This window comes from Gymnoscopelus braueri, assembly GCF_963280865.1.
Source record: "Gymnoscopelus braueri genome assembly, chromosome: 1".
NCBI lineage: Eukaryota > Metazoa > Chordata > Actinopteri > Myctophiformes > Myctophidae > Gymnoscopelus > Gymnoscopelus braueri.
This window is the reverse complement of record NC_137603.1, coordinates 21,853,045-21,874,682: the sequence shown is the minus strand read 5'-3', so window position 1 is coordinate 21,874,682 and position 21,638 is coordinate 21,853,045. Positions and strand designations below refer to the sequence as shown.

The 21,638-nt window shown below is 42.5% G+C and overlaps 1 pseudogene across 1 annotated transcript in view; it reads left to right on the top strand.

Annotated features, from left to right (window-relative positions):
• LOC308087905 (MAM domain-containing glycosylphosphatidylinositol anchor protein 1-like) overlaps positions 1-21,638 on the top strand; it is a 144,057-nt pseudogene that overhangs the window by 1,008 nt on the left and 121,411 nt on the right. The window contains exon 2 of the transcript XR_013935113.1: positions 2,881-3,061. The product of XR_013935113.1 is annotated as an MAM domain-containing glycosylphosphatidylinositol anchor protein 1-like (transcript). The remainder of the gene's footprint in view (positions 1-2,880; positions 3,062-21,638) is intronic.

Below are 21,638 nucleotides of genomic sequence, written 5' to 3'. Positions count from 1 at the left end.
AGCTACAATGTGTCTCTGATAAGACTGATTATTTTTCATATCACAGTAGACTCACTACAGTATATAATCATTTTCATGTTTCTGCTGTTATGTTTGTTCATTCAAGGCAGTCTATATCTGCCTTTCTGTCTGTCTTCGCTATGTCTCTCTCTCTGTCACTCTCTCTTAATCTACAGGATTTTACTTGGGGTATCTTTTTTGGGATGTAGGAATGATATGTGAACTAGAAAAAGTGCTCCTCGGAGCACAGGTCTCCGCCAGGTGAGGTAGGTTATTGTGGCCTCCTGGTGGCGCTCTAATAGGCCATTGTGAAAAGGGTGCCATTTCTTCTTAGGCCTCTGATTTTAATCGGACACCGCATTCATGATTTTTTGCGAAATTAGACCTGCTGGTGGTGCTATAAAAGGCCAATGTGGAAAGGGTGGCATTTCTTCCTCAACGTAGTGCAAATGTGCGTGCAAAGTTACACCGCAATCGGACATGATGCAGCATTTTGTTCAAAACGGGCCACTCAAGCTGCAAGCTTGACAACAAAGATGTCAATCTTAGCCAATCAGGATGGAATATGAAAAATTTAACAGATCCGTCTTGATCACGTGACTAGTAATATCCTAAAATGTGTTTTACATAAGTCGGCCTCCTGGTGGCGCTTTAAAAGGCAGAAAATGCAGGGCAAAGGTTTTTCCTTGGACTCTAGGGAGTGCACATACAAAGTTTTACACAGATCGGTGCAGTTATAGGTAAAAACACGAATCGGCCTGTTATAGCGCCACCATGAGGCTGATTTGAAAATGTTCAAGTGGCATTTCTTCCTCGGCCTAGTGGGAATGTACGTAACAAACTTTCAAGGAAATTGCACGCTGTGTTCTTGATTTGAGGCATTTTGTTCAAAACAGAGCATTCCTGCAAACTTTGGATCAAATCAGGATGGAATATGAAAATTTTGAAAGACACGTTTTGTTTAATGACTATAGAGATACTGTGTACCGATTTGTGTGACTTTGGAAAAAATCTGTAGGCGTACTGTCAAAAAATGTGTTTTGCAAAAAGCGGCCTCCTGGTGGTGCTATAATAGGCCCATGTGAAAAATGTGGGGCAGAGGTTCTGAATTGGCATCCAGGGAGTGTGTGTGCACAGTTTTGCTGTGATCATGTCAACGGTGCCACACACTGACGGACAGGGTGCAATACATACTCTCTCGCCATGCCTTTCGGCCTGGCGGAGACAACCAGAGCATGTGTTGTGAGTGCAGTTGAACAGGGAGAAATGCCACGCCACACTCACAAGATGCTCTTCCTCGAAGAGAAACACAAAAACACATGCCATCCAATTTCAACGCCTAAGGAATTACTAGGCAATACCTTTTACTAAGAGACATAGGCATTGTTCATTGTTTGGGGCAGCTTTGGCCTAAAGGTATGAAGAGTGTACTTGTTGCTGGAATGTTCCTGGTTCGATTCCCCAGACCGGCAGGAAGAATCTGGATGGGGAAGTGATTGGCCACCACTGACCCCTCCCCCAACACCATCAGTATAGAGACACACGGCCGGAAGCGGAAGGCCTACAAATTCACGCCCACTTTTGAGACAGCGCCGCTACTCGAGGTCCTTTAGAACGTTGAACTGCACCCTATGAGAGGATATGAGAGTTAGCCTACTTTTAAAATTATCCTGCATTAACTGAAGACGATATTGATTTAAATAAAAATATGTTTCCAAATGTATGGAGTGTCTTTGTCAACAAATCTTCTTGTTTTCTTAATAGTTGATGTGTCACATTTAATTTGCCACTTTAACGAGTTACCCATAATGTTAACACAGCAGAGGTGAGACGGCAGACAGACAAGTTGTCGCATTTCAGTGACCCACTGTGGAGGCAGGACAGGCGGTTGCCTGCCCAACTAAGATCTCGCCTCCCCTAAAAAAAACAAATAACCCGAAAATGTGTCAATGCGTGCTTAATGTCCTCAAAGTCACGCATCCAACAAGATTTGAACTGAGCAGATTGGACCTTCTGTTCCAGAGATAATGACCAAAACATCTTGAAAACGGCCACTTTCGCCAGTTTTCTGGGTATTGAAAACCTCAAGGGATGCGTCTGTGACGTATATACCATGAGACCACTTAAACTCTAGATCTCCGATGCTAGCGGTTTTGACATACTGATGGAGTATATTATAGTATATTGTGGGTAGTATATCGAGATGGCAGATATGGGACATTAAAAAGGATAAATTAAACAAATGGGACACTTTATTAGAAGAACACAAAAAAAAATCGCTACAGCTTCAGTAGTTAACCAGTGAAATTACGGTATTTTACAATGCCTCTCATAGAGATTGCATTGAGAGCTGCAGTTCATCGTTCTAAAGGACCTCGAGTAGCGGCGCTGTCTCAAAAGTAGGCGTGAATTTGTAGGCCTTCCACTTCCGGCCGTGTGTCTCTATAAGACAGAGGTTGTACTGGTCAGCTCCCATGGGTTTAATGTGTGTGTGTCTGTATGTAGGGTGTGGCTGAAAATAAATCAAAAGCACTTGGAGCACCGGAGCTCACTGCTCGCCTCTGCTCGCCTCTGCTCACATTGCTCTCATGGCAGCATGGGATCTGGATCTAACACTAACACAGTGAGAGACAAGTGTTTTGTGGTCGTGCAAGACAGATGTTTCATCAAAGAGGACTGAATTCATTCTCTTTCTCTCTTATCCTCTTCTCTGACTTCAGTTCAACTTGTTTGCATTTAGACAATTTTTACAAAGACTCACAACACCCCCCCCCCCCCCCCCCTCTCTCTCTCCTCTCTCTCTCTCTCTCATCTCTCTCTCTCTCTCTCTCTCCTACTCTCTCTCTCTCTCTCTCTCTCTCTCTCTCTCTCCCCCTCCAGGTCAGGGTTGGACGAAGACAGCAGGCAGTGCGGTCAGAGAAGTTCCAGGAAGACGTCCATCTACAATGAGACGCTGCGTATCAAAGTCCATCCAGAGAGTGCAGGGGGGGCCGCTACTACTGCAAGGCTGACAACGGGGTGGGGGTGGCTGCTATCAAGTCCATCCGCGTAGATGTGCAGTGTAAGTGGACAGGGATTCAGAACCAACAGAGATGAAAAATATATTTACATAGTGCCCTTCCACTTCATTTTCACCACAGCTGAACACACTATATGGCCATTCCCACTGTATGGAGGGCGAGAGAGAGAGAGGAGAGAGCGAGAGAGAGAGATGGTTGAATGAATGATGAAGTTCCACATGGGCGTGGCTATTCCACAGGAGTATCTGAAGTGTTTCAATGTATTCTTAACAAAAACCTTAAGACAAAATTCCAAATTCTAATTCTCCAGCTATAAATCAGCTGTTTTTCCTCTGAAATTGTGTTTTGATGTATATGAATGTTTGATTAAATTCAGCTTGAATTCTACAGAGATGTATTGGTCAGATACTCCTGGGTGAGTGGTGGAGTTGGTGGGATAGATTAACAATGTTGATAATACGTTTCTAACCAGGTGGTACGGGCTCCCTAGCCCACTGTTTCTCAACCAACCAACAGTCCTGCTCATAAACCAGATGCTTTCTTTACCCAACAAGGTCTTCTTTGTAACGGATGGTATTGCATACTACAATGTTTCCCCCGTTTTCACTGATTTAACCCATCAAGACCTGAAGCCGATTCTAAAAGATTTCTTCTAAATACCTAACAGTTTTCTGAAAGAAAACCTATGTTTCTATGATCAGTGGTTCTCAATGTCAAGGACCCCAAAAATTATATATCAAATCAATCCAGGGACCCCCAGAAGCAAAGATTTGAGTTAAAAATGTTCGCTTAAAAAAAAAATATATATATTCAAAGATTTACACAAATGTTCACGATTATTTTTTTTTTATAGCAGATCTACAAGCTCATAGCACGGCACTCGGTGCCACGCTATGAGCTTGTAGATCTGCTATTTTTAAATAGCCAAAGTATAGCCACATGCGTTCCCGGTTTGAATGGGTTAACTGTAGGGAAGCAGGCAGAGAAGAGAGCATCAAAGAAATCCCTTGACAGGTTTCAAGCATTTAAACCAGTGGGGATCCATGAGAGACAGGAGTCTAAGCTGTCACCATGCCACTGCACATGGGACAGCTACCAATTGACGGCACATACTGTATGTCCCTTTGGACCAGCGCCCCCCCCTCTCGAATCTAGAGAGAGAAATGATTGACGTATCCCGTCTATTAGCACGTACTAACAAAGACATTTCATAACAATTCTAGATGCCACTCGATGTAAATGTGCTTTGATAACATGCAACACCTGAGAAGACACTACAATACCCAGAATTCATAAAGACTTGTTTCTCATGCAGTCATTAGGAGCATTGATATTGTATTTAATTAAATTTAATTAAATAATTAAAAAAGACTCAAATACTAAATTGACGCTCAGCACTGAAAACCCCCTGGAGTCAAATTAAAACAGTGAATTAGCAAAGGCCATTAAATAGTACAATGGCAAGGATGTCACATAATCTAGAAATTGTGTCTCCATCACTACTTTGTGTTTGTGATTCCATGATGACAAATTGTACAAGCAAACATAAATCTAAGAGAAGGAGGACAAAGGAGGGTGTCCTTGCTTTTATCTGTCATTAGAGAACAATTTCAATAAAAAAGAAAATAAACACTCCTTTTAGCACAGGGAGCCAAGCCACTCATTTGAAACTGCATACCATCTAAAATACTCATTATTTTTTAACCCAGTATGCTTTGGCCTCCGAATACACTCTGCACAAACTGCACCCCCATACCCCATCCCACCCCAACTGGGTGGTCTTTGTACAGTGTTTTGAAAGACCCCCTCTTCACTGCCGACAGTGAAGGTTCAGTGTCTTGGAGCCATGTTGATATGTCAACATGTCAAGGTTGAGAAGCAGTGCTTGGTTATAGGGGCCCCGTGCTGCTGTCCGTTTCGCCGTCCCACTGTCCCTCTGAGTCAGGGGCCAGGCCGTGGAGACCAGGCTGGTTCACTGGGGGTCGCGTGCGCAGGCACACACATGTGCACGCAGTCGCCCACGCACACACACACACACACACACACACACACACACACACACACACACACACACACACGCATATAGCTGTTTCACCCACAGGACTCTTTTCTTTTTGTCTCCCATGACCCCGTGGGTCATGTGGAAAGCAAAGACGGATGTAGAAAACAAAAGACCACCAATCCCTCTATGCCCCCTCCCCTCTTGCTTTGATGGGGTCAGTCTCCCCGGGGTCCCGGCTCTGCGTGGGGTTGGTAATTGCAGGCAGCCTCTGGGTATTCAACAGGTTGTGTTGCATTTGTGGCCCTGACAGCAGCTCTGTGATGCTAACCAGCATTGACAGCCCCCCCCCCCCCCCACACACACTATACATACACACTCTCACTCGCTCTCTCTCGCACCCCCCCCCTCCACCCACCCACACACATACACACAAACACGTACCCATTAGCGCCCAGACAACATAAGGTGACATTGGAGTGATGTACTAATTAGACCAACACATAGAGCTGGTGAGAGAGAGAGAGAGAGAGAGAGAGAGAGAGAGAGAGAGAGAGAGAGAGAGAGAGAGAGAGAGAGAGAGAGAGAGAGAGAGAGAGAGACTATGTAAGGACGTGTACACTGTACAGGCCTTCCGGCCTAGCAGAGATAATAAGCCAATTATCTAAAAGTGGTTATGAATTTGATATCAAACCCAAAAGTTTAATTAACTAGTAAACGGTGTGCAGTATGGTTAAATGCAGTGTATACTGTCAGAACACAGTAAACAATGTACGGTATCTATAATTCAGTACATACTGATAGCAAACAATGTGTAGTGCCAAACAATACAGCTGCTCATAGCAATACATTTAAAAGCAGACTGTTAAGCTCCTGTTTGTACTCCTTCGCACGAGAGTGTTGCATTTTTAGCTTGTAGATCTGTTATTTTTGCCAAGCGACACCGGTGTACTTTAAATTATAGGCTTTAGCAAAGCACTGTATAATTTATGTTGTGTTTAGTGAGTGAGAGAGTGTGTTTGTTTGGGGATACCTTATGCAGGGCTGCAGTTTCAGCAAACATGCTCGCAAATATTGTCTACTTGGTATAGCTTGTACCTCAGCTTTAATGTGTTTACTATATGTCTAGAAAGCCATCTCTCTCAACTAAATGTAAGTTTGTAAGTCCTTAATAATGAAATGGGCTAGATGCTGAGATTACAGTAGACCTCACCAAGTTGTGGCTGGACACATGTTTCAATCCCCTAGTCTTAGTGTTCTTGTCTGTTGTACTAGCATCCATAGAATCCTTGTTGCCTACATACTGCAGGTTTCACCATGCTGTCTTAAGTCAGTGTTTAGGTTTGTTGTGCTGCCGCTGTATTTAATCACTCTACAAACCTGACAAATGGCCAGACTTGTCCAATGTTCCGTCTGTCTTATAAAACCCAAACGTCTTCCACTTTATATTTCAGAAAGTTTGCACTGGTGCACTGAAATTGTGTCGGCATTGTTTATTTACCTCGCAGCACTGTCGTACAAAAGGTACGCAAAGGTGAGCAATGAGAGGTGGTCATTATTTTGTTGAAAGTAATCATTTGTAGCATTAGATCAGAGAGTCTTCCACAGAAGCCTACTTTTTACTAAAGTAGAATTAGCAGAACAGCTTCAGTGAAACCGACTTTTAGAACTGGACAATCGACCAATATATTACCGTACATTTAGTATCAAAATGTTGATGCACGGACCCCTAGATTGATCAACATTTTCAAAACTGTCAAAACATCTTTACACCTAATATCACTCCATTCAAACCCCCAATGTGAACCAGCTGCTCCATGACCCTCGACACTCTGACCAGTGAGACAGTGGGGCAGTGAGCGGGCGGGATTAACTCTGAGTATAGCCTCTACTGATGGGATGGACTTGGTTCAGAAACCCAGTGAACGGTTAACAGCTTCCTTTTTGTGTATAAACTTAGCTTAGCTCAGAACAGATATTGCCTGAAATACCCAATGGGTTATTAGGGCTGAGGCTAATAGCTAGCTTAGCAGAGGTTGTGCCTCTCCCTGGAGGATTCATTAGCATCTTCAAGGACACTCACAGGTAAGTGGAGATATTATTGTTGTTGATGATGATGGTGATGATGATGATGATGATGATGTTGATGAGGATGATGATGATGATGATGATGATGATGATGATGTTGATGAGGATGATGATGATGATGATGATGATGATGCATTGTTTATTTATTTGAGTATTTTGCTTTGGTCTAGCCACAGTGTTTGGTGCTGCGGCTTGTGTTAAGAGAAACTGCATAGTGTCAACTGAGTGCCCGGGTTTGATGGTTTATGTTGTGTGGGCGTGCTATACTGTACACGCGCACACACACACACACACACACACACACACACACACACACACGCACACACACGCACGCATCGCACCCGCACCCGCACACAAAAACTGAAGCTCTGACCTTTAGTTGAGATTCAGTCTCAAGTACCCTGAATATTCTCTGAGCACAGAACTAGAATGTCCATTTGACTTCCTGCGTGACTTTTTCACAGGATACTATATCTTTCTCTCTGTCTCATTTTGTCTCTTTACATTTACTTTCTCTCTGTCTCTCTTTCTGTTTCTCTCTACGTTTGTTTCCCCCCCTCTCTCTCGCTTTCTTTGTTTCTCTCTCTGCTTCTATCTCTCTTCTCAGTTTCTTTGGTTCTTGCTCCCTGTGCTGTCCCTGTTTGATTCTTTATATTACTGTGATTTTGCCTCAGATTTTTTTCGGTTTCTTTATGATTCTCTTTCTGTTTCTGTCCTCTTTCTCTCCTTCAGCCCACCCTCTCCACCCCCCTTCGTTTCTCATCTCTCTCCTTTCTCCCTTCCTTTCATCCTTCCCCGATCGTTTTATTTCTCACTCTTGCATTTCTTTACCAGGGAGGGGCCTTTGTTCCCTCTGCAAGACGGCTGAATACATTTTGATAGATTTTTCACTTAAACTGTGATGCCAAAATCCCCATGTTGTCTCTCGTTGTGCATAAAACAAGAAGATGGAAAGAGAAATAGTGTGAAAGAGATAATGAGTTAAGGTGCAACTATTACTATTACAGTACAGTATATAGACGGTGTCGTGCGCAGAGAACGGCCAAGAATAGCAGACCACCAAGCTCACAACGGTCGCATCCGTGATGCGATGTGAGCTTATGTCAGCTATTATGTCAGCTAAGTATATTTACCTTCATTTACCTTGTTTAGCCTACTCACAGGAGGGCGAGGACATTGAATGAAATGAAACCAGCGCTCCCCAAAACATGTTTGGGGATCTGTTGGGAATTGATTGCATGAAACCGGCACCTGTGCGTGCAGTCTCAATGTTTGTAAACAAATAATTTGTCTAGGTAGGATGTCACACAATGCGTGGGTCACAGCTTTGGTAGCATGTACCGGTACCCACACAACAAAACCCGGTGTTAACTTAACTGTGAAGGTTTTTACACAGTGATGAATGAACGATCCAGTAATGTTTTGTGGAATATTTCACCTGGAACTATTAATTTGGTGATGCACCTTCAAATCAGCTTTTATTTGTGGCAAGAAATTCATCTCATTTTCGAAAAATAATGATGATGCTTTATAGCCACGTAATGTCCCTACTCTGTGAGGATGGACTCATGACAGCAACTCCAGTTTAAATTAATGTGAGTTAATCACACAAAATAAATGCTCCCGGTGTGTAAGAACCGTGTAAAAACAGACATGATAATGGTACATTTTACACTCTCATAGTTTTATCTAAAAAGGATTTTGCTTTGCACTTTTTCGTCTGTTAATTTTAATTAATTACACACCCCATGAAGTGTTGAATTCATGTTTTTTTCTTTTGGTTGCATTCCTAAGCCAATAATTTATTTGATCACTGGCGGAAAGATGCTAATGTCTAAACTCCGCCGGTCATCAAATTATTGGCTCAGGAATGTGACAAAAACTATAAAATCTACATGAATTCAAGGCTTCATGGGGTGTGTAGTTTTTTTTGGGTGAACTACTCCTTTAAGAGCTCGAAGTCGTACTGCAGTGTTTGGGGCTAAATCTACTTCAGGTTTTGCCGTGTTGTTTTTCAATGTGGAAGTGCTGTTCTCATTCCCAACTCGTAATAGGTTGACATGAACGCAAAAAAAACATGTATAATAAGGCAGAAGCAGACTTCAGCCCTGTGAGGCACCTGCAAGTGAGCCGCTAGGCGAGCAAGTGGCCGTGCCGAGCGGTGCGAACTCGAAGTCCACTTCTGCTGACTCAGCACTGTTTGAGTTGCATACCGATAGGCTAGGATGCATAACGTGTCACGCAGGGGAGTCCCGCCCCGTCAAATGGGTGCCTCATTGTCAATCCTGTCCCACATTGTCACCTGTTTGAACGACGGGTGTGAGAATGCGTTGGTTCAGTTATGTCACTGAAAGAGTGATATGATGACAGTCACCTTCAGGTGTCTCTTGTACTGTCTGGCTGCTGTTCAGCTGTGACACCATGTTATTTTGTTCCACTCCGACATGAGCCTTGTGCTTGTGTGTGTGTGTTTGTGTGTGTGTGTGTGTGTGTGTGTGTGTGTGTGTGTGTGTGTGTGTGTGTGTGTGTGTGTGTGTGTGTGCGTGTGCGTGTGCGTGTGTGTGTACGCGTGCGCGCGCGCGCACGCATGCACGCACGCACGCACGCACGCACGCACGCGTGAGTGTGTGTACTATATATCAGGTGCATAGAGTGTGTCTGTGCACGTATCGATTTGCAGCATGTCTATGTGGAAGCACAAGGAGGCCGACTGGCCGAGCAAGCAGCATTTCCCACTCCGTTTGAATTCTGCTTCATCACAATACGGTAGTCACACTGGCTGTGTCTGATGCTGCTGAAGGACCCCTTATAACATACACATTGTATTCTGTATGTTATAAGGGGAGTATGGATTCTATAGTTGAAGTAAAAAGATGCACTGGCTTTGCAATCCTATATGGTAGAAAATATTTAGTAAAACATTTACAAAAGAACAGAGCAAACAAACAAAAGAAAATGAAACAGATTTAAAAAATGGTACAGCCAGCACATTCACTTCTGAATGTGAAATTTCTGAAATATCATTTCTCATGTTTTAACATGTGCAAATTGAATTCCATATAGAAATATTTAATGTGGATATTGATAAGTTAGTTAGCTGTCTTGTCCGCAAAAGTGATTCGTAAGCACATCATGTACTGTTCATTCCAGGCACTGCATGTGACACTGATGTACTGTAATTGATAAAGCAAACACACTTTCCTCTATACCGATCCCTCTGGTTTAGATATACAGTACTGAACTACTAAGATGAAATGATTCACTTATGCCTTTAGACCTGATGGTCTGTGCATGCCTCCGCCAAAACAATGCTCCATTGTGGATTGCAGTCAACATCTCCTAATGTATACATTGCATTATGACTCTATCTGACGATTCCTGTCGTAAGTAAGGACAAGGATGATACAGAGTGCCGAAACAGCCTGTCATTCATGGCCATTGAGTCAGAACCTTGTCTGGGATCTGGACTTTGATGATCTGATCAATGAGTTTCTTCAAAGAAGGCCAGAAGAAAGCATGTGGTTTAGGTAGGATTTTTGACTTTCTGTAAAATGTACCTGCTGTACCTTTTCCAAAGACGTACATTCATCTGTCAGAATCAGAATCAGAATCAGAATCAGAAGACTTTATTGCCATGACATGTAGACATGTTAGGAATTTGGTTTGATGCAGTGGAGCGCAGTTTACAACAGGACTGGTGCAAGACAGGACAAGACAGTGCAAACCACATCATAGTGCAACAACGAGTAATAAAATAAAAATAAATATGAGAAGTGTCAATCCTGTCAGGCTTTGCCTCCCTACTTGCTAACTGTAGCAGATCTCCAAGCTTCTAGATCAGCCATTTTTGCAATTTTTTATTTCTTTGTAAAAGTATGAAATGGGGCTTGCAAGCGTTTTATTTGGTATTAGTAAATAAAGATAAACATTTAGTGATAAGGGCCACAAAACCTATTATAGAGGCTATATTGCTCCGATATGACTAGAGTTGGTGTGCCTTGAGGTTTTCACTTGCCCTTTCGTTAGAGGCGGTCCAAACATGTTGCACAAACTCATAATGGGCATTGAAAATGCTAGATTTTCAGGCCTCTATGCTGCCTTCAAATCCAGCCCTATATTGTGCTGATCAGAGCAATGGTCACCGAGTTATGGCCATTTGAAGTGTTAAACACAGCTGTAGTAGCCCATATGTATGCAATTACGTTTTTTGGGTGTGACTATTTTCATTGCAGACCCCTGAACAGTGTTTGTGCCAAGTTTGGTGCGGATTAGAGCAACGGGGTACCTGTGGGCCCCGGCGGCCCCCAACGTGGTCCCTGGTATGACTATTCTGATAGCAGACCCCTGAACAGTGTTTGTGCGGATCGGAGCAACGGTGCACCTCTCATGTTACATTTGTGACGTCCACCGTTGGTTCACCCTCTAGGCAATTTTGATATAGGATAGGATAGTCATTTTTCAAGATTTTGCTAAAAGTTTCAAAAATAGTAAACATTTCTGATCTACACGCTCATGGTATTTTCAGAAATATATATCTATCGTAACATGATTGAAAACACAAGATTCTATGTGTGTGTGTGCTTGTGCGTGTGCGTGTGCGCGCACGCGTGTGTGTGTGTGCGTGCGCATGTGGGGGGTCTCAGCTTGTGTCAGATGTAAGAAGGGGGGCTCCAAGAAAAAAGGGTTCGAACCACTGGCTTAGATTATGTGCAAACACATAATGTTTCCTGGCACAGTCATTCATCTGTCCATTCCGCCAGGCTCCCTCTCCTGTATTCCAGTATTCCTGTCAGTCACGTCGTTGCTCTGATAAAAAGGAATGTTTCACGACTCCATGAACATTTCATACCGGTGTATAATAAATAAGCCCAAGCTTTGTTGCAGCATGAATACCTTGTTAATATTGTGTATCAGAGCATGGACACAGTGAGAGCGGTTCACACCCAGTGCTATAAATACTTTATATAACTACAGTATAAAGATCGGAAAGTGCACCTCGGAAAGTTTTGTTATTAATGTAGATGATAGAATAGAATAGAAAATTGTTATTGCCACTAACATACAACAATAAAAAACGCCAACGTGGATGAACACAAAAAAGCCAGAGCGTGTTTCCATTGTGGTCCACTCCATAAAAACACCCAAAGACAAAACAGATTATCCATATATCCTATTGCATGCGTCTTTCAGCCCGAGGATGGCAGAGTCCACAACACAACTACAGTATAACAAATACAGTGGTGAACATATAGTTATCGTCATCGCCATAGTGCTTGGTGTAAACAACCCTTTAGCGTAATATTCTGTAGGACTAATTCTTTCAATTTATGATTATATTGAATATACTACTACAGAGACATAGCAATTAGACTGCGACTATCGCAGAGTGGAAGATGGATGAGGAGAAAAAAGAGAGTCTTGGAGAAAACAACAACAATTCCTGGTCAAAATAAAGACACACCAAGTTATATCCTTTAACCACTTAAACCCCAGGATCCGTATTGCAGGGAATGCTTTCGCTTAAAATAGCAGATCAACAAGCTCACAACGCGACGTCGCGTTGTCGTTATTTTCACAATAACAGAAAACAAAAAAGACACTGGTATTGAGCCCTGAGGGACTCCAGTTACCCATAATGGGGCTTAAGTGGTTATCCATGTAAACCCTATACACTTCACTGACCAGGGTGCCCCAGGCGTTGATACATGGTACCCTCCTTTTCTCTTCAGCAAAAATAGCCCATCTACTTGCCTATTTTTGCAGAATGTTTGCCTATTATGACATGCCCAGAATATGGATGCTAGGGTTCATGTGGTAAATGTAAAAAAGCTGCTCTTATTGATGTGTTTACAGCCAGACTTTATACCATGTGATATAAAAAACTTTGCATGTTGCTACAATAATTGCAGGCGATCTATAAACTTAAAGGTTCTATGACATTCATTTTCACCTTTTTTGGGGGTTTTATGACCTCAATTACACCCAAAAAATCTGAACTTTGAACATTCAGTGGATTTTCTGTGGTCTGGGGTTTTCTGAATAATTAGGCTGAAAAGTAATCTGAGTTTGGCCCTTCGGCAGTGAGGTCACAGCCGATTAATCCCGCCCACTCTCCTTCTCGCCCCTCCCCTCCCCTATCCTTTCCTTTGGGGGGGGGTGGAGCAGAGGCGATGATTGACAGGCAAAATCCCTCACCAGCGACACCCGCAGGCAAAGATTAATTTTTTCATTGCAGTTGAAAAGGCTTTAGAAATGTGAGAGAAAAACACCTGCCATGGATCAATGGAGTGGAATTTTTTGTTAAAACTTTCTATACACGTTTGAAGGACCATGACAATGTGTGGTAAAACTGAACGTCATGAAACCTTTAAGGAGGTACATGTGGATGCTGAATGCAAACACATTATCATCGCTTTTTCTCATAAGTGTGAAGGTGGCATGCCATCTGCTCGTCCAGCAGCACGTAGAGCTGCTAACTGGATGTTCCAATTAGTGTACAGCGGTTCATAAAGATTCGTGTACAGAATATCCACCTGCTTCTAAACTGAGACTAAATGCCTTGAGTATATCTGCGGTAAAAGATATGGCCACTGATAACGTCAAAGAGTCTCATTACTATACAACCTGAAGTCACATATGAAAATGAAATGATACTCCCACAACGTGGTGCACAGATGTACGATTGTTATCACTGCCGCCTTATCAGCATGCGCTCTGTTAATCCATGGACCGCATGCGAACGAGCACCGAGGACGACGCTGTTATCAATCACATGCGTTCAGATGTCTGTTTTAGATGAAAATGACCAGAGGGAAGGTAGAGAGAGAGAGAGAGAGAGAGAGAGAGAGAGAGAGAGAGAGAGAGAGAGAGAGAGAGAGAGAGAGAGAGAGAGAGAGTGCGTGTGTGTGTGTGCTTTTATCTGGGTATTAACTCTCAGTGGGATGGTTAGGCCTGTCACAATTTGTACATCTAATCGCGATTATTTGAGATCATCACAATTATTTAGCATTAGCGTCATAATGGTTTTCATGTTGGGCGGCAGTGGCTCAGGGGTAGAGTGGCCGGTAGAGCGGCCAGATGGGAACCGCGAGGTTCCCAGTTTGATCCCGGGCTCCCCCAGAGTTAGTGTCGTCGAAGTGTCCTTGGGCAAGACACTGAACCCTACATTGCCTCCAATGAGTTGGTCGGCGCTAGCTTGCCACCATTGGTGTGTGAATGTGGGAAGTGAGGACGCTGGCGTCGACTGTTCGCCACTTCACCTCCCAATGTCCCCCCCCCCCACCTGTATGAATGAATGAACCATTGTAAAGCGCTTTGAGTACTTGGAAAAGCACTATAAAAACGCAATTAATTATTATGTTGTTCGTAGATTTTCAATGATAAAAATTGCGGAAATAGCAGATCTTCAAGCTCACAAGCCGCCACATCGCGACACATGTGAGCTTGTAGAGCGGCTAGTCCCCCTATATACAAATAAAGTATACAGTTATTAAATGTTTCAGTAATTTCTTTCAGGAAAAGGTTCTTTCATGGTTCTTTCAGGTTCCTTATGAATACGCATGTTTTGACCAAGTTCTGATATTAAAAGGTTTTTGATGTGAAAGCTTTCCTCCCTGCTGCCACAGCTTTGTAAATCGGTAAACCCAAAGACTCTGCTTTATGGTTGGAATTCCTCCTTTTCCGAAAGCAGAGTGAGAGTTCACTTTTGCAAATTATAAGTTATAATATTTGATTGCCTGGTTGTGCAAACTTCCTCACTCTGTCTGCTCCGTATGTCTGCCTGAAGCTATTTTAGTCTTTTGTATTTTTGTACTGAACCTTCTCAGTGTGATCGCTGCCTGCCTATCTACTGTAGATACCATCATTTCAGCATTATTTACACAAAAAAATATCTTGTGGCTAAATAACTACATTGGAACACAAGTTTTTTTTTTCATTTCCTGAAAAGTAAAAGCTTTGGAAGGTTCCCCCCTGACAGTGATGATATTATAACTAGTGTCTATCAGAAAATAGCCTACAAGATGCGATAGAAGGCCTGAGGACTGGAGTGCTAGGGGGTGAGTTTTCATTAGAATTCCACATACAGTATGCTGGCGTGCATCTTCTATAAAGAGATTTCATTCCATTCTTCAGAGAATAATTTGACAGGAAAAAAAAGCATAGAGCTTCTCAGTGGGAGAAAACAGTGCTTTTTACAGGACTCTCAGATCAATAAAAGAATGAAAAATGTACTTCATCTGACCTGAACCCAATGTTCCTTCTGAAATATCCTCAGAAATACCAGCTGGTGAAAATGAGAATCTGTCCATTGTCTCTTATTAGGACTAATTAATTAGTGTTTCAGTTCTGTATGAGCCCCTGATGAAATGCTCACCGACCTTGGAGTTATTTTCAGTTCAGAGAAAGAGGAGATGTACCTCTCTGGGGTTCTTTTTTTCCATTATCCAAATTATTTTCCATTTACAGTCACGTTATTTTAATACTTAGAATACTAAGCTGAACACAAACCTTGGCATACATTCACCTGCTTCCCTGCTGCCTCTGAATGCACATGCACACTGTGTGTGTGTGTGTGTGTGTGTGTGTGTGTGTGTGTGTGTGTGTGTGTGTGTGTGTGTGCGTGTGTGTGTGTGTGTGTGTGTGTGTGTGTGAGACAGGACATTGATCAGAGGAATGTATTGACATGAGATCCCTGCACTCAATTGATTATGCAAATTTGAAATTAGTTTTGAGTGATGGGATAATATTCTCTATAGTTGAAAGTTGCCCTTCTAAGGGCCTCTACACATTGCCAGATATTTGAAGTGGTCGGGGAGTCATCAGATCGCTAAGCACTTCACACTACACAAGTCTTTTTCTTGAAATCGGCTGTCATATATCGTTGTGGTTTTCACAGTGTACGATCGATCGCCGACAAGGGATCACACATTCCAAGATGCTCACCACGTTGCGATCCAGACCCAATACATACATTTGCTTTTATTCTAATTCATTTTAACCGACTTCTCACGAAAACGTGCAAGGCTCCCGTGATATATGCGCGAGACCGAGACAGGACGCTAATGATTGACATTAAATAATTCTCTATTTCTCTGTATGTGTGTGTCTCTCTCTCTATATGATACAAACAAGTAAACCAGCTGCAAATCAGAAGCAGTGTTGCCATGTCACTTATTATAAGCAACTTTGGCCTTGTTTTTCTGTAAAGTTGCTTATATTGGTAGTTGTGGGTTGCATTTTTTGGGGCTTAAAGGTAGAGCAAGTGATTTACTTTGGTTAAAATAAGTGTTAAATAGCTCTATATTCTGATAGTACTCATTGCTATAGAGAGTTTGTTCAGTAAAAGGAGTCTCCCATGTCTCTCCAGCTCTTTATTAAACAGAAAATGCATTTTCTGTGCCCTCTCCTGATTTGCTTAAAATGTGTCACCTACCTGAAAATGTACTATACTAAAGAGCTGGAGAGACCCCTGTGACCGAACAAACGCTCTGTAGCAATGATTACTATCAGAATATAGTACTTTAACCTTTAAAAAAAAAGATATATATATATATATATATATCACTTACCCTACCTTTAATTGTTTCTAAAGTGTAGTTGCTTATTTGGGCTTGTTTCCTAATGTTGTTTAAACCAGTGGTTCTCAAACAACTTCTGAAAATATGTTGTGCCATAGACCCCCATGCAAGATTTGTGTGGATTTGGAAAAAAACCCACAATTTTCAATTTTTTTCAATATTTTTCTCTGAGAATAGCCGATCTACGAGCTCACAACGAGCTTGTCGATCGGCTATTTTCAAATATCCAATGTATTTCTTTATAGGTTTAAAGTGCTCGTGTGGCCTATAGTCGCTTCTTTTGGGCTTGTTTTCATAGACCTGGTTGCTTATTTCTCTCGCAAAATCTGGTAACACTGGTCAGAAGCATTTCCTCGGTCGTTCACGGCACGCCACGGTGGTAAAACGTATTCCAGTCTTGATGATGACGAACCTGTACATGTAGACCTACTCTATTGACCTACAGTAAGTGAAAAAGGAATTATATCCCCTCATACCTGCAACCTATAAAATAATAATGACCTGGCTGCAACAGAGAAGGAGCACACGTGTTCTGAATGTTTTAATAACACTAGTTGCGTAGTGTCGGGACTTTCCTGGTCCATGATGCTGCTGATTCTAGCATACTGTAATAACTGCTCTCATTGGCTGTAGCACGGATCTACTCGCAGAGTGATCGCAGCCCCTTTCACATTGCATGATTTGCATTCGGCGAGAGAGCCAAATATCAAACATGCTAGAAATCTAGAAACGGTCAGGAAGGTCTCTGTGCTATTTTTTATCGCGGGTGGATCTTCTCGCTGTGCCTTTCACACCGCTCGAGTAACATCTCACCGAGCAATGCCCGATCTTGTGTCAGATCGGGGGGTTTGTCGGCGAGCGACAAAAACGGTCCCCGACAGACAAATTGGATCAAATATCTGGCAGTGTGTAGGGGGCCTAAGGCGGAATATTGCCTCCATAGTGCACACATTAGGATGTATTATTAAACACAGGCCCTCAAGAAAGAGAGCTGTGTAGCAGTTGCGATGCCAGACTGCCCGACTCGGAGGAGTTTGTTGCAGCCATTCCAAGCATGTCCCTTTATGGCAAGAAAGTCCATTCTGCTGTCAGCCACATATGAACCAAGATATTTACAGTCTTCGACTTCCTTAATTCAGGCATGTAAATCGAGTCCAGAGAAAACAAGATACAGATCCAGACATTTGTTGTTGTTGCCTGAGGTTATCCAACTGAGACCAGGCTGTGTGATCATTCGTTCATCACATAATCTTATTTAGTCACTTGAAGAATTGCATTGGATTACCATCGCCTCCTTGGTGGCCATGTTTGACGCCTTGAGCTCCTTGATGTTGCTTAACAGCCATTACTAATGGATTTAGTAAGCCATTACGAATGGAAATATTAATGAACAGTGAGCCAGTCATTATTGAGAAATAAACCACAACGACAGACCTCTCCGCCTCGCATTTGGGTCTTGCATCAGCCTGTCGTGGTTTATTTCTCAATAATGACCAGTTCACTGTTCATTATCACGCTTATTACATGGCTACTTAACCCTATACTTTGTTGACCGGGCTCCCACAAAAGCTGCGCTTGTAGATCTGCTATTTTTGCAGAATGTTCACCTATTATGTCATGCCAAGAATAGGGATGCTAGGGTTCATGTGGTTAAAAAAAACAATCAATAATAATGTGTGTGTGTGTGTGTGTGTGTGTGTGTGTGTGTGTGTGTGTGTGTGTGTGTGTGTGTGTGTGTGTGTGTGTGTGTGTGTGTGTGTGTGTGTGTGTGTGTGTGTGTGTGTGTGTGTGTGTGTGTGCACTTCCGGGTTGCACCATTGAACTCCACACCCCTCAGAGAGTTTGTGGGTGAAGTTTATTTGTACAATCCATAAACTTGGAATTCCCGGCCACCTTCTCGCGGACCGGTGGTACATGTCTCGTGGACCGGCACAGGTCCGCAGACCGGTGGTTGGGAACCTCTGCTTTAGAGGGACACATCGTACCCACGTACTTTGTGAAAATGCGGGCCTGCTACGCAAAATGCGTACATGTTGGCAGGTCTGCATAAGCGGAGGCTTCCCAACAGGCATCAGCCTAGTATAATTATATAATAACTGGATAAAGAATCCAACATAAGAAGTAGAAAAAAGCACAATCTTAGTGGAGCAAACCTGGAGGCGACTGACTTTGGCCACACCATCCTGGAATTTGTATGCAGAAAATATACTATGATGCATAGTATGTGCCTGCCTGAGTGTTGGTACTGTATGTGTTTAGAGAGAGAGAGAGAGAGAGAGAGAGAGAGAGAGAGAGAGAGAGAAAGGGTGGGGGGGAGACGTGGGGGTGGTGTTAGTAAGAGACAGAGTGAATAAGTGAGTGTTTAGCAGAACATTGGATCTTTAGCTAAAAGCCTCTGTTACCATCTGTCACATGTGTGTTTCCAGACGTGTGCGCCAGTGTCACCTCAGAGGACGAACACGCTGAGACAACCAGGAAAAAGCTCCTTCACATAATGGCTTCTCCATGTCTGAGCAAATATAGACCAAACAGAACAGGGAAAAGCACTCACATGTATCCCACAATCACAATCAACATCATTACATCCTTGTTGCCCTTAAAACCTCAGTTGGTTGGTATTCTTCGGCTACTTGTGGTGTCACTGGTGTAGGCTTACTCCCTTCAAATAATAATTACTTAATATGGGTCACTTTGGGGACAAAGCATGAGTTTATGTAAAATATTAACTAGTATAGTGCTTTGTGAAGCCTCCACACAGAAATGGATCTTATGCCTCCTTGCAAACATTTATTATGGTTATAAAATTGTAATACAGTAAATGCATTCACGTGTCCTGCATTTATTTTCCAACAATTGTTTTGGGGTAAAATAGAACCATAAAATAGAACCATTGGGCACATGCAAGTGGATGCAGGTCAGATCTGACCGCCAGGTGATTTGGGACATTTCTTGATCTACAAGCTCACGACACGTTGATAGCTTGAAGATCTGGGCAAATATGGAATTTTCCCATAAATCGATTATTAAGGTTTCAAGGCCTATCAGGCTTGAAATGCATAATTGCATTCCTTGGCTTTCTCTTTCCTCTGCCGTTTTTTCAGTTCTGGCCTAACCGCGTGGTAACTTTTTACGAAACTCTGCAATATGGTAGAGGGCTATGCCAAACGGCGAAGACACGAAACTCACAACCATTGGCCAAAGGGTGGCGCTGTAGCACTCAATTGAAAATGCCAACTTTGAACAGGTACAACTCATGCCCTGTTTACAGTCATGAAACTTCGATACACACATGCGTCTCCTCATGCCTAACAACTTTCATACTCTGACCTTTAGATCTCCCACCATTTTGAATTATATGAAAAGCAGTAAAAATCTATCTCCTCCTGGGATTTTTGAAAAATCTGCACGAAACATTTTACACATGAGCTTTGGACCTATGCCGACAAACTGGGGAGGGGGGAAAATGAAGCTTTTAACTCTTTGACTGCGGACGACGCGATAACGCGTCAAGTGCTACTTTGTCCAGTTGGCCGTCGACGCGTTCGACGCGCTTGACGCGCGTTCATTGTTTAATCTCTGATTGCGCTATGCTGCTTAATATTCAATGTTATTCTCGGGTTCCACTTACTTCACGGACATCTGCATCCGGTTTCATGGCCTGGATTCCGTTTCCGGTTTTTGATTTTTTTCCCCAGTCATTTTCGTCCAAAATAGGTAAATAAACGATTTTTCACACGGTATAACGGACAAACGGACAGGTTCTCTTCTATAATCTATGGTCTGGGTGACGATCAGTCATCGCCGTCGTGTATCACATCGTAATTTTTGCCGATCAAAACAATCTGGGACGACGTCACTTCCGTTTTCATGTTTTTCCCTGTCTAATCTATCAAGAAGGGTGAGCGAGACCTAACGACCTGATCACGCTGTCATGTGCTGCTCTCTAGTGGCGGATTTGTGCTGGGTCTTTAAATTATTTTCATGAGAAAAATTCAAAATATAAAAATAAAAAAACACGAAAATTGCTGGCACTGGGGGAGTACTTGATGAAAATACTCTGGCAGTCAAAGAGTTAAGAGCCAATGAATATTGCAGTTTTATGACAATTATTCATCTGCCCCAACACATAGGCCTACATGCAGACTCACATTTGTTTGAAACTTTACAGTAATGTAGAGGGTCATTCCAAGTATCACTGAAACCAATCTTACACCAATTGGTCAAAGGGGGGGCGCTATATATACTGTATTGCTTACACATGTGCCTTGACTCATGAGGAACACATCTATCACTTTGACCAGTAAGCTCCGCCCTTAGATTGTCCGCAATTTTGAGCAGTTTGAAAAACATTTAAACCCAGGATTTCTGAGCAATTTGCGTGAAACTGTGTCATCTGTGTGAACTCCTTTTTCACCAGTTTAGGTCTGTTGGTCCAATGGCTGATTGGTAAACCATATGCCTTGAAACCACAGGGTCGCATTATGCAGACATCATTATAATTGCATTGCACACAACATGACTGTATCAATGAATACATGTGCAATTGTTAAAGATAACGTGAAATGCTCATTTGAGAGTAGTTATTTTCAATGTATGACGTACTTCATTCACCCTTTTGTTTTGTTTTTTTGGATTCTCCTTTTTCACTGACTAAGGCTTTGGATTGAATAGCTCAATCAGTAAAATGTTAGCCTCATTTTCCAAAGGCCCCCAGTTCAAACCCCTCTCATTACATTTTACATTTAAATTGCATTGTACAAAACATGAGCCTGTTAATTCAGACACGTGCATTTTTTTAAAAAATAACATGAAATGCTTTTTTGAGAGTAGTTGTTTTTTATGTATGACATACTTTCTTGTGAAAATAGCCGATCTACAATCTCACAACTTTTCAGATAGCAACGCGTTATGAGCTTGTAGATCGACTGTTTTCATTAGATTCCATTCCGAGGA